A 13,383-nucleotide genomic window follows, 5' to 3' on the forward strand; every position below is an offset into this window, starting at 1 on the left:
GAAACTAGAACTCTAGGTGGGTTTGGATGTTATGTTAATTTCTTCAATGGTTTCAGTGGATTCATTGCTTTGTTCAGCCACTATGTCATTGTTAGTAGCCTATGTACCTCCCCTTTCTAGCACTAGGACTTCACAGGTTTCAATGGCCATATAGGTACCTATTGTGGCAAATGGGACACGTCCTCATAGTAGACTATGTCATGTTTCCCATCTATGTGTACTTTGTAGTGGCATTGCCATGCCTTTCCTTGTATAGTTTGTGAGGCTGACTACTTATGCAAGAGTGCACGGAACCTAGGTCTGCATTCTTTTTCATTGATGTGCGTTTCCTAATCCCATTAGGTTCTAAATGGGGGTTTCTTTGGCCCTTTTATTTGGCAGTTTAGTGAAATGCTTGAAATGCTAATCTTTCTTTGACCAAGCTAAATTACATTTTTTCATTTTCCAAAAAGAAAAAATGGAAAATAGATCTAATTATTAGATCCAACTACCTAGGGAAGGAATGTAGTCTTAACTAATTGGAAGCTACTTTTTGGTTGTCATACCTATCCCACATTCTCCAATGATAGGCTCCCTCCCTCCAATTCCAAATTTTTGTCACTTTTCTCCCCGCACTTTTCAAAGTGCTGCAAATCTCATTCTCTCTCTACACCATCTCTCAAAAAGTCCCTCCCCTAGTAATACATGGAAAAGAACTTTATTTTCTCTCTACATAAGCTCAAAGTATCAAAACTGCATTTCTCTCCTGTGCTCTAACCAAAGCTCTTCTTTCTATGTAAGCCATAGCCTGGTGCAGCTCCCCAATTCATTCTCCATCTCCATTCCTACAAGGCAAGGCTTTGTGTAGTTCCCCATCTCCTTCTCCTTATTTTTCATACTCTTTCATCCCCTTCTGGGGCAAGCCACAGCTTGGTGCAACTCCCCAACTCATTCTCCATCTCCATTCCTACAAGGCATGGCTTTGTGCAGCTCCCCATCTCCTTCTCCTTCTTTTCCATACTCTTTCATCCTCTTCTGGGCAAGGAAAGGCTTTGTGCAACTCCCCAACTCATTCTCCATCTCCATTCTTACAAGGCAAGGCTTTGTGTAGCTCCCCATCTACTTCTCCTTCTTTTCCATACTTTCCATCCCCTTCTGGCCAAGCCATAGCTTGGTGCAGCTCTCGAGCTCATTCTCCATCTCCATTCCTACAAGGCAAGGCTTTGTGCAACTCTCCATTTTCTTTTGCTTATTTTCCATACCCTTCCATCCCCTTCTAGATAAACCATAGCTTGATGCATCTCCCCAACTCATTCTCCATCTTCATCTTCATCTCCATCTCCATCTCCATATCCATGTCTTGGTGTAGCTCCTCATTCTCCTTCTATTTCTTCGGCATCCCCTTGAGTACAAGAAATCTCATTGGATCTATGTGTTTCCTTTTCCATCCTGGCAAGTTTTAGTATATAGCTCCCCATCTCCTTCTCCATCATAGATGGCATTAGTAGACATTACAAATAGTCTATCAAATTTACACCACCTCCATCTTCTCACAAATTATTATTTTTAAAACTTGACATATGTGCTTTTGCATCATGAACAGGAAAGTAGAAGATGATTGAATCACCATAGTGTACGCAAATTGGATGTGGGAAACAATGCATCCAAGCAAAAGATGATGATACAAGGTTTGTCACTGACGTAGTGTCTTGGAGAGTCATTACAAGAAAGGACATATCATGGACCTCATGAGCAATGTGGCAAATAGAAGCCAAATGGTGAAAGACTAATATGTGTACAAGGAGATGCAGATGCATCTTGTTGAGTGATGAGAATAATAAACGCTTATACATTATGGTCTCTATCACTGCAAGAATTAGCTTGGTTAAATATTTTACCTCTAATAGCTCTTGTCTTTATGCTCAAGTTCATGATTTTGATGCATTGTCAATATTTGGAAACTCTCATGAGAAGAGCCTTTGAGATATAGAACAATGAGTTTGGACAGCAGGTTTATGTAGCATTAGAGATTGTTGAGCAAGATGATTTCTTTTTGTAGCATTAGATTTGTGCACTACTAGTTATGGTCATTAGAATTGCACACTACTAGTTATGGTCATTAGAATTGCACACTACTAGTTATGGTCATTAGAATTAAATTTTAGTCCCAAAAGACAATTCCATGGATATACACACCCCCAACAATGAAGCATCAAACAAATGGGATAAACAATAAAAGTATTATAAGGACCGTCTACCTCCCTGGATACGAAGACCTTGGACACAAAAAATCCATCGCAAAAAGTAGGATAGATCCCATCATTCCAAATGCTCCCTTTTGTGTGGCTCATCAACATGATCACATTTAAGCAACATGATATAATTGAGAGCCGAATTTTGATGCCTAGAAGTGCTTAAAAATAGCTAAAAATTACGAATATCAAGGGAAAAATATTCAACGTCGAAGGCGGTGGCTCGACCTAGGACGATTTTAAGCGCCAGAGTGCTTTAAAGGCGCCCGAGCAACACTTGTTGATTTTTCATAATTTTTCAGACTGTCGTGCAAGTTGAAAAGAGTTATCGGCCAATGCGCGATGTCAAGCCGAACGCCCAGGATTTTTCAGAGCTCAATTCGGAGTCCGGACAGGGAAGGAGCCAAGAAACCAGTCAAGATTTGAAGAGGTGGACCAAAGTTTGGCCAAATGGTCATGACCTTTGGGGGGGGCATGTAGCATTTTAATGTGGCATGAAACTTTTCATGCATGAGAGGAGAAAAAACGTGGGAGCATGAAGGTGACAAGAGGCACAGAAATTTGCCCCCAAATGTTGATGGGGCCTCTCCCTGCCTACAAACAACCCCTGCAAATGATTATTGCCCCTCATTCCCCCCTGGATGCTGAGCATATCACCGTGCTTCGCTCCTCCAATGGCAGTCTCTATGAAGATCTCTAATTCCAGTCTTTCTCTCTCCTCCCTCTCTCTCTTCTAAGGGCAGATTCATGTGGTGGAGAAGAAGAAGAAGAATGGATGACGAATGCTTGTCCAATGAAGACCAGATTGCTCCGTGGTTCAAGAGGAATGAAGATTGTTGATTGTGGGCTGTCATGAGCATTAATGGTTGCTGGAAATCAGTCATGAGACATGGCAAATAAAAATCCACAACCCGCAAAGAACGGTAATCTCATTTTTACAAAGGAAATTGATGTTTTATGCAATTTGCTTCATGAATATTTGTTCCCATGGGATGATTATGCATTATGTTGTTGTTTGCTATGAGTTTGATCAGTTTATGCTCAGAAAATCAGAAAATCATAAGTCTTGTGAGACTGAAATTAATGGTGTAAAACCCGTAAAACACGTGAAATAGGGGAAAATCGGGTGTTTTTGATATATAAATGAAAAATATAATAAGACACGCCAACTAAATTTGTGTTTTTGCTGCAAATGAACCTAAGGGCCACATCCCACAACTCATTTTTTATTTTCAGTTATTTAATATTGCAAAAAATACAAGAAAAATAGAGAAAATAGAAAAAAATAAGGGAAAAGGGATTTTGAGTGCCGAAAATTAAGAAAAAATAAGATTCATGTTTGTGTATGTATGGGGGGTCTGAAGTATGAGGTTTGGCCTCAGTTCAGCCCTACCTTTATGTTTTAGTGAGTTTTTATTGCTTTTTATACAATAAAAACATGGAAATGAACCCTAAACCGATCAATAATGCACAACCTAAACGGGTGAGGGGGTAGGGTGTATAAAAGGTGTTTAAATGCTAAATGAAATGATAAAAATATTGATGGTTTTTATGCATACCATTTAGGTTGGTCGATAATTAAAAATTAAGAACCTAGTAGCACGAGGGTTTCTCGGTGCTAGGTTCATGCAACACCGCATACGAGCGATAGTCAAATTCATTGAAAGAATGTTTTTGCACTAAGCACAATGCTGATTTTTCTTTGTTTGAGCACGTGGACATGCATAATTTGCATGAAGCATAAAATGATAAAATGTATTAGACAATACCTCCTGGATGCATAGCACCTGTATTCTCTAGATCGTGACCAACGTTGAGTGAGTAAGATTGTCCAAGCTGTAGGCTGGGCGTTGGGTCTAAGGGGAAAGGAAAGTGAGGAAGCATGGTATATCTCCTAGAAATACGCGAATCATAAAAGAGAGAAGTTTGTGTTTGTATGTGTTATATATATTTAGCGACGCATCGAGGGGCCAATCCCCAAGGTGTAGGAGAGTCGCAGTGAGGTAGCGGCAGTCAGCCGTGGGAGGACCTCCTATGTTTGTACTTCGTGCTATTTAACAATGTGGTAGGGACTCTCTCTGAGGAGTGTTAATTGGGTTAGAGTTGGACTACGAGACGTGATACAAACGCAAGATGTTTAGGAAGATGATGTATGTGTCATCCACGCTCCTAGTCGCGAGGCCGTGGGGTTGTTGAGCGCATGATAGAGGTCCGGCTAGTGCATGAGCCAGTGCCGGCCAGTTTTAGGTCCCATCAGTGGTGTGTCTGCCGGGAGCCGCTTATAAGTGATGGTTTTCGGATTTAGGGTTTCTAGGGACCAAAAGGTAGTTGGTTTATGTCCTCTGACAAGGACCGTTAAGCCGAACGTGCTGAGAGGGCTAGATGGCGGTTAGAGATCATGAGCCGTTATTCTCCTCAAAGGAGTAGTCTAGTATGTATACGAAGCAGTGGTCTTAGTCATTTGACTACTCCACATATTCCATTAGGGGCAGGAGGAAGCATAAGTTCTTCCTCTTCTCCACCAAGTTTACCCACTTCAAGTGGGGGTGTGAATCCATCATTTCAAGCTCCTATTGCTAATCCGATTGTCACCATGGCACAGCCTATTGCGATTCCTGCAGGGAGCCCGGATTTACTAGCCTTAGGAGTTTCCTTGCCCATTTTTAATGTGTTAGCGGAAGAGGATGCAGAATTTCACATCTGTGAATTTCAGAGATTGATGTTCAATTATCGCATCCAAGATGAGGGACATCTCATGATGTTCTTGTAAAATATTACACGGCGCAGCGATCAGAATCCGAGAAAGAGATAGAGAGTACACAACAGATAAGAGAAGAATCAGTAAATTCTTTAACTCAAAACAACTGATACAAAGATGGCTCTGTCCACCCGTGCACTTCCACTGTGTGAAGCTTAGATGGTGATCTAGACAGAAGATAGGTGAAGAGCTTAAGGCTAGCTGGAACAACAACTCTGACTGGGTGAAAGATGAGTGAGTGATGGCTGCGAAGGGGTTTAGCTTTTATAGTCCGCGAAGGTCGTTAGGTCGGCCTGCTGACCGACCTACCATATGAGCCTCCACTAGTCGGCTAGGGAATATTCCCTTTACCATCGGGCCGGGGGCGCTGCCCCCGGACCCCCGCCAGGGGGGCCGCTGGCCCCCCTGGGACCCCCCAGCCAAGGGCCGCTTCCGTGGCCCCCGGACCCCACAATAGGGGCCCCTTTTAACTCCCTTACCACGCAACTCAATGCAATGTTCCTCGAGTTGCTACCTGCTTAACCACTCCGTCTAACCCAAAGATTAGACCCACAACAATCACCTTTTTGCCATCCGGTCACATAGACCTCATCTGATATACAAGTCAGGACTCAACCAATGTCCGGGCTCACATTTGGCTTCTCCTCATAATGAGGGCCTTACAACTTTGAGCACCATGGATCATTGGTAGCACCTAATGAGGGTGGGGCATTGATCATATCTAATACCCCCCCTCAATGTCCACCCATAGGTGAACTATCTCCTCGGCCCAATGCCGAGTCTCTGAAGATGAACTTGAAGTAGATCCTTCGTAAGTGCTTTGGTGAAGATATCTGCTCCATTCTCCTCTGTTGGACAGTAGACCAATTCCACTATCCCATCCTCCATCAAATCACGCACATAGTGATACTGGATCTCTATATGTTTGGTGCGTGCATGAAACACTGGATTTTTGGCAATGGCGATGCAACTCTGATTGTCACATCTCAGCACAGTTGGTTCTTCATCCTGCACTCCCATATGCCATAGAATCCTTCCCAACCATACGGCCTCACATGTAGCAAAACAAGCTGCCTTGTACTCTGCTTCGGTAGAAGACAATGCCACTGTTGGTTGCTTCTTACTAATCCAAGAGAAAATTCCTGAACCCAAAGAGAAACAATAACCAGAAACTGACTTCCTGGAATCAATGTCTCCTGCCCAATCTGAGTCACAGTTCCCCACAAGAGAAGTTCCGAAACTGTATGTGATACCATAGTCAAGAGTTTTCTTCAAGTATCTGAGCACCCGCATCCCAACCTTCCAATGACTCTCATGAGGTTTGTTTGAGAACCTACTCAAAACACCAACATCAAAACTGATATCTGGTCTGGTGTTACATAAGTAGATCAGACTGCCGACCAACCTCCTATACCTCCCAATGTCTGCTAGTGCTGATGTATCCTCGACGGATAACTTTGCATTCACCTCCATAGGTGTAGCTATCTCCTTGCACTCGGTCATGCCAAATGCCTTCAAGATCTCCCATGCATACTTCTTCTGAGAGATGAAGATCTTTCCTGGCTCTTGCCAGACTTCAATCCCCAAACAATAGTGTAGCAAGCCCAAGTCTATCATTTCAAACTCAGAACTCAAAGCCTTTCGAGTTTGGTTGATCATATCTTCATAGTCACCTGTAATAAGAAGGTCGTCCACATATAGGACAATCACTACAGACTTTTTACCATCCCTGTAAACATACAAGTTAGCATCTGAGGCACATCTTTTGAAGTTTAGGTTTAAAAAGAACCTATCTATCCACTGGTACCATGATCTGGGGGCTTGTTTCAGCCCATACAATGCCTTCTTCAGTTTACACACTTTGTTCTCAGAATGGGGGGCCTCAAACCCTGGTGGCTGAGCCACGTACACCTCCTCCTTGAGGTCACCATTTAAGAACGCTGACTTAACATCCATTTGGTACACTGGCCACTTCTCATGGGCAGCCACTGCAAGTACCGTGCGAATAGTGGTCATTCTGGCAGTTCGGGCAAATGAGTCTTAAAAATCAAACCCTTCAACTTGTGAAAATCCTTGGGCAACCAGTCTAGCTTTGTACTTTTCTAAGGTACCATCAGCCTTGTACTTTACCTTCCAGATCCACTTGGTGCCAATAACCTTCCGCTTTGCCGGTCGATCCACTAGCTCCCAAGTGTCATTCTTCATTATGCTGTCATACTCCGCCTGCATAGCAGCCTTCCATGATGGATCTGCAAGTGCTTCTTCTAAGTCAGTTGGCTCCTTTACTTCTCTCATAATCTCAACCATCAAGGCCATATTGACTATGTGAGCAGAAGCCCTCCTTTGCTTCTCTATTCTCTGAGACCTCCTTGGTCCGTCTGCCTTCTCCTCAATAGATGCACGCATAGGATTATTGTGGTCATAGAGCTGCTTCACCCAGCGTGGCAATGGCTTTTTCGGTGGGGTGATGTCAGGTTGGTGAACTTTTTCCTCATCATCTGAAGATGATGCTTCCTCCTCCTTAAGGATAGGGATAACTCTCGGGACAGGTTCATAGTGGACTACTTCTTCGCTTGATGATAAAGTGGAAGAACTTGCCTTCTCCTCCTCCACTGTATGCGGCTCCTCCTTGAACACCACATCATGGCTCGCGATGATCTTCTTTGCCTCTTGGTCATATAATTTTAAGCCTTCTGCTCATCACTATAACCCAAGAAGATACATTTTCTGCTTTTTGGTTGTAACTTGTTTCTCTTCTCATCTGGAACATGTGCATAACATTCACATCCAAAAATTCTAAAATGTGAGACAGATGGTTTCTTACCAGTGTAAGCCTCATGAGGTGTTTTTCCCTTGAGAGCCTTTGTATAGCTCCGATTTAGAATGTAGACTGCAGTATTAATAGCTTCAGCCCAAAAATGGTTAGGCAATCCCTTGCCCTTTAGCATGCATCTTGCCATCTCCACAATGGTGCAATTCCTGCGTTCCACAACACCGTTCTGCTGAGGTGTGTGAGGCGTCGTCAATTGATGCTTGATCCCTTTGCTCTTGCAAAAGCCTTCAAACTCCTTTGAGTTGAACTCACCACCACCATCTGTTCTAAATTTCTTCACACTTTTCCCTGTTTCATTCTCAACAAGTATTAGCCATTCTTTAAACTTACCAAAAGCTTGAGCCTTATCACGAAGCAAGTACACCCACATCTTCCTACTGTAGTCGTCGACAATCAACATAAAATAAGAAGATCCCCCCAAGGCCTGTGTAGGCATCTTACCACACAAGTTAGCATGCACCAACTCTAGAGGAGCCTGTGCTCTATTCTTGCTTTCTTGTGGAAATGCCTTTCTTTGTTGCTTGCCCATCATACAAGCTTCACATGGTTCCTTCAATTCAGTTATTGTAGGTAGGTGAGCAACCATACCTTGCTTTTGCATCTCCTTCAATACTGCAAATCCGATGTGTCCAAACCTTTCATGCCAAAGCTTACTTGTGCCCACTCCAGCGGTGGCTGTAAGAGCACTTAGCTCATACAGGTTGTTCCTTCTTTCTCCTTTGCCAACAATTGTGCCAGCACTATCAATAATTTCTGCACCTGTCTTCTTGAACCTGACTTCATGACCAAGATCAGTTATGGCAGCAACTGATAAGAGATTTCTCCTGATTTCGAGAACATACAACACATTTGAAAGCTTTTTGACTTCACCATTTGCAGCAACAAAAGAAATAGTACCTGTGCCCGCAGCAGGGCATTTAGCATCATTTCCAACCGTCACAGTGATGGATTCTTGTAGAGGCTGCATAGAACTATATAGACATTTCTTGTTGGTCATGTGACGGGAGGCCCCACTATCCAACACCCAAGAGTCAGTGGTAGATTCTTCTTGCGCCGAGGAGCACACTTCCTCAATGGTCGCCATGAATAATTCCAACTCTACTTCAGCCGTATTGGCTGTCTCTTTCCCTTTACTTTTAAGGGTACCATTCTTTTCATCTGCCTTCTTGACACGACAATCTGCAATTGCATGTCCTTTCTTCTTACAGTAGAAGCACTCTCCTTGAAACTTCTTCTTGCCGCCCTTCTTCTTTTTGTCACCATCATTTTTGGTGGAGGAAACACCTTTGCCTTTTGCATTGGCAGAGAATGTAGCATCTCCATTGTTGCTTCCTTCTCAAGCTTTCAGCCTCAACTCCTCCTCCATTAATAATGCACAAAACTCCTCAAAAGTCAAAGCTTGAGGTCTCACCTGAGTATTAAGGGTAGTTACTAGTCCATCAAACTTTTGTGGACAAATCCGAAGACACCTCCGAGCTAACTCTTCGCTAGTCTTTTGTATCCCAGCTCCAGCCATTTGGTCGCGCAGATTCTTAATCCGAGTGATGAATGCTTCAACCGTCTCTCCTTCAGCAAACTTCTCCGCTGCTAGTTGATTCTCCAAGTTTTGAATCCTTGTTTGGTTTCATGTTTCATACTGACTCCTTAGTACATTCCAAGCCTCTGACGCTTTGGTTGTATGCTGAATCAGAGTAAAAACACTGTCAGAACAGCTTGTAACTAAGGCACACAATGCATCTGCATTCCTTCATTTCCAAGCTCATAGAAGATCTGCATTTGGAGGAATCATCACACTAGGATTTGATGGGTCGGGGGTAGGCTGTGGTTCTACGTCAGTCCCCAGCACAGTCTCCAGAAGCTCATAAGAATCAAGGATAGTTGTAATTTTGAACTTCCACAAGGTGTAGTTTGTACCATCTAACTTGCCTTCGCTGAAGGTTGGTGGACGAATCCTCAGTGTTTGAATAGCCGGTACAGCAGCACCACCTCCTGCACCGCTTCCTGATGCGCCAGAACTGCTTCCCGGAGTGGACATCGTTTCTCTTTGCTGTTGAAGCCTTTGCCTCTTGCACGCTCTCCGATCTCTAGAGCCCCCGGGCTCTGATACCATGTAAAGTATTACACGGCGCAGCAATCAGAATTTGAGAAAGAGATAGAGAGTACACAACAAATAAGAGGAGAATCAGTAAATTCTTTAACTCCAAACAACTGATACAAAGATGGCTCTGTCCACCCGTGCGCTTCCACTGTGTGAAGCTTAGATGGCGATCTAGACAGAAGATAGGTGAAGAGCTTAAGGCTAGTTGGAACAACTCTGACTGGGTGAAAGATGAGTGAGTGATGGCTGCGAAGGGGTTTAGCTTTTATAGCCCGCAAAGGTCGTTAGGTCGGCCTGCTGACCAACCTACCATATGAGCCTCCACTAGTCGGCCAGGGAATATTCCCTTTACCATCGGGCCGGGGGCGCTGCCCCCAGACCCCCGCCAGGGGGGCCGCTTCCGCGGCCCTCGGACCCCACAATAGGGGCCCCTTTTAACTCCCTTACCACGCAACTCAATGCAATGTGCCTCGAGTTGCTACCAGCTTAACCACTCTGTCTAACCCAAAGATTAGACCCACAATAGTCACCTTTTTGCCATGCGGTCACATAGACCTCATCTGATATACAAGTCAGGACTCAACCAATGTCCGGGCTCACATTTGGCTTCTCCTCATAATGGGGGCCTTACAACTTTGAGCACCATGGATCATTGGTAGCACCTAATGAGGGTGGGGCATTGATCATATCTAATAGTTCTTCAATATGACGTTAAAAGGAAGGGCTGCGGTATGGTATCACAGCATAGAGTCTGGAACCATAACCACCATTGATCAATTCTATACAGCTTTTCGAGCGGAATATGCCCTTGAAGGAGGTGGCCAATATTGGTTGCGGGTCTTGAATGTAACACGTCAAGATCCTCACGAGAATGTAAAAGCATATGCCAAGAAGTTGAAGGAAGTATTCCGTAAGTTGCAAACTTACATTCCCATCCCACCAACTGCCCAATTACAATACTTTTTGCATGGGTTGGACTTTAATATCCAAGTACAATTGAGCAGTGTGGCCTTGGCAGATATAGATACCGCTATTACGCGGGCAGAGGGAGTAGAAGCACGATTACAAATGGCCTACTCCTCTCGAATGAATGTTAATGGGGGTTTAATACCTAGTGGCAATCCAGGATTGATGAATGGAAGTCAAGGGATGCCTATGACTAACCCTATTGGGAGAGGGAGTGTGGTTCAGAATGTACCTCTATTACCGGCTCCTCCCAGTGTGACTATGCCTATGGCAAGTCAATTGGCTCCATCAAATATTGGAGGCCAAGTTTCAAATTCGAATGTTGTTCCTGTGGGTCAACAGCCAATGCCAAATCAGATTGTTAGGCCAATGGAACGACAGGTTGATGATCGAGGCTACGAGTCAAGTGCATCTAATATCCTTGGTGAAGTCAAGGACATGATGAAGTATTATACCGATATGATCTCCGAGCAATATCGACAAATAGCCATCGACGTTAATTTCTTAAAGAAGCAATAAAATTTGATAGGGAGTCGACTCCCTGAAGAGGGTGGACCCTCTAGATTTAGTTGTAAATGGTGTGGTGGACAGCACTTCCCCAGGAATTGTCCAAATGTGAAATGTGACATTTGTGGGAAGTCAGGCCATCTAGCTGCTACTGTTGGAGTAAGATTAGTTCTCTCCAACAAGGGAGTAAACAACCGGGCCCAGTGCATCATAGAGCACAAGGAAATAACTTGCAACAGAATGATGCACCTAGGCAAATATTACAGAGGGGAAAAACAAAAATAGAAGAGTTGCCACCAGGCAACGGAGTCAGCCTTATTGAGGCTGTACGAGTTAATGATGCTGAAACCTCTAACTTAAGAGCCATGACAAGAGGCCAAAAGGCTAAAGAGGTTGACAAAGATAATGCAAAACTGGTTGAGGCAAACCCTAAACAAGGGGATAAGGGGACGCAAGTCCAAAATCCTAGCATAGAAGGGGGGCCGCTAAAGCCGGTTGACAAGAAAGGCAACCCTAAGAAGGATGAGGAATTGCCAAGAAAGAAGGCAAGAGCCAAGAAAGAAGCATCGAAACTAATCCAAAGACCAAAAGAGAGGATGGTTTGGCAAGAAAAGAGAGCTTTGGCTACTTATCACGACTTTGATTTAGCGAGTTCTCTTTGCGAAGTTAAACCAGATGTGAATCTGTTGCAACTGATCAAATTATCTCCAAGAGTACGCAAGGAATTTAAGAAGATCCTGCGTATCGGGTATATTGTGGAACCTCTAGGCATAGCACAAGTAGGGGAAGATTGGTTTGACCATGCTGAAAAGAACTGCCCTAGGGTTCCAGCTTATGTAGATGGAATATTAGTGGAACATACCATTGTAGACATTGGATCCTCCGTCAACATCATGAGTTCCGAGTTGATGGAGAGGCTGGGTCTAGGCATCCAGAAAGACAGCTCCACCCTTCTGAGAATGGTAGATAATAGTTTAAGACAAACAGAAGGTTGCGTTACTAAGGTCCATGTTACAGCTGCAAGTGTAGAATGTGTCTTGGACTTTAGGGTGATAAGATTTGCAGGACGCCCTAGCTATCGAGTTTTGCTAGGTAGGCCTTGGATCTTACGAACAGACTGTCAAGTTGATATACCCGCCGGTCGAGTGGTTCCAGGTAGAGGTGCTAATCGAGTAATAGTCAATGCTTATCCTAAGTCTCCTCAATGTGAGAGAGCTCCTTTATCGTCTACTGGTAGTGAGACATCATCCAATGATGAATCTAAAGAGGGGTCCACTACAGAGGATATCTATCAGATAACTCTAAATGAGTCGATAGAGCCACAAGATAGGATAAGAGATGCGGATGTAATTGAGTTGGACCTTGGCACGCCGAATGATTCGCGGGCAATTAAATTAGGTTCCATGCTCAATTCAGCAGAAAGGGAGGACTATGTGTCCTTGATTCAAGAATTCCGCGATATCTTTGCTTGGAGTTATGATGAGTTGAGAGGTATTCCTCCCAGCCTAGCTGTTTATACTATTCCTGTAAAAGAAGGCACTTGTCCTGTGCGTCAGAAGATAAGGCGTATGCCTTTTGAATTGAGGGACGGGCTGTTTGAAGAGTTGCAGAAGTTAAGAAAAGCTGGTTTGGTTTTCCCTGTACAACACACAGAATGGTGTTCACCAGTTGTTATCAGGAAGAAGAAAAACAACCAGATCCGATTATGTGTGGATTTTAGAGAGCTGAATAAGGTGACAGTTAAGGATTACTACCCGTTGCCATTCATTGACCAGATTTTGGATCAATTAGTGGATAGGGAAATATATTCGTTCATGGATTGCTTTGCAGGATACAATCAGATGGCAATTGCAGTGGATGACAAGTTGAAAACAACTTTTATTACTGTCTTTGGCACTTTTGTGTACCATGTGATGGCCTTTGGTTTATGCAATGCACCTGGATCGTGGCAACGAACAGCAAACAAGACCTTTGGTGATATTTCCCCAGA

The sequence above is a fragment of the Lygodium microphyllum genome, chromosome 10 (assembly GCF_053477565.2).
Source record: "Lygodium microphyllum isolate KBCC chromosome 10, Lygodium_microphyllum_v1.1.10, whole genome shotgun sequence".
Lineage (NCBI taxonomy): Eukaryota > Viridiplantae > Streptophyta > Polypodiopsida > Schizaeales > Lygodiaceae > Lygodium > Lygodium microphyllum.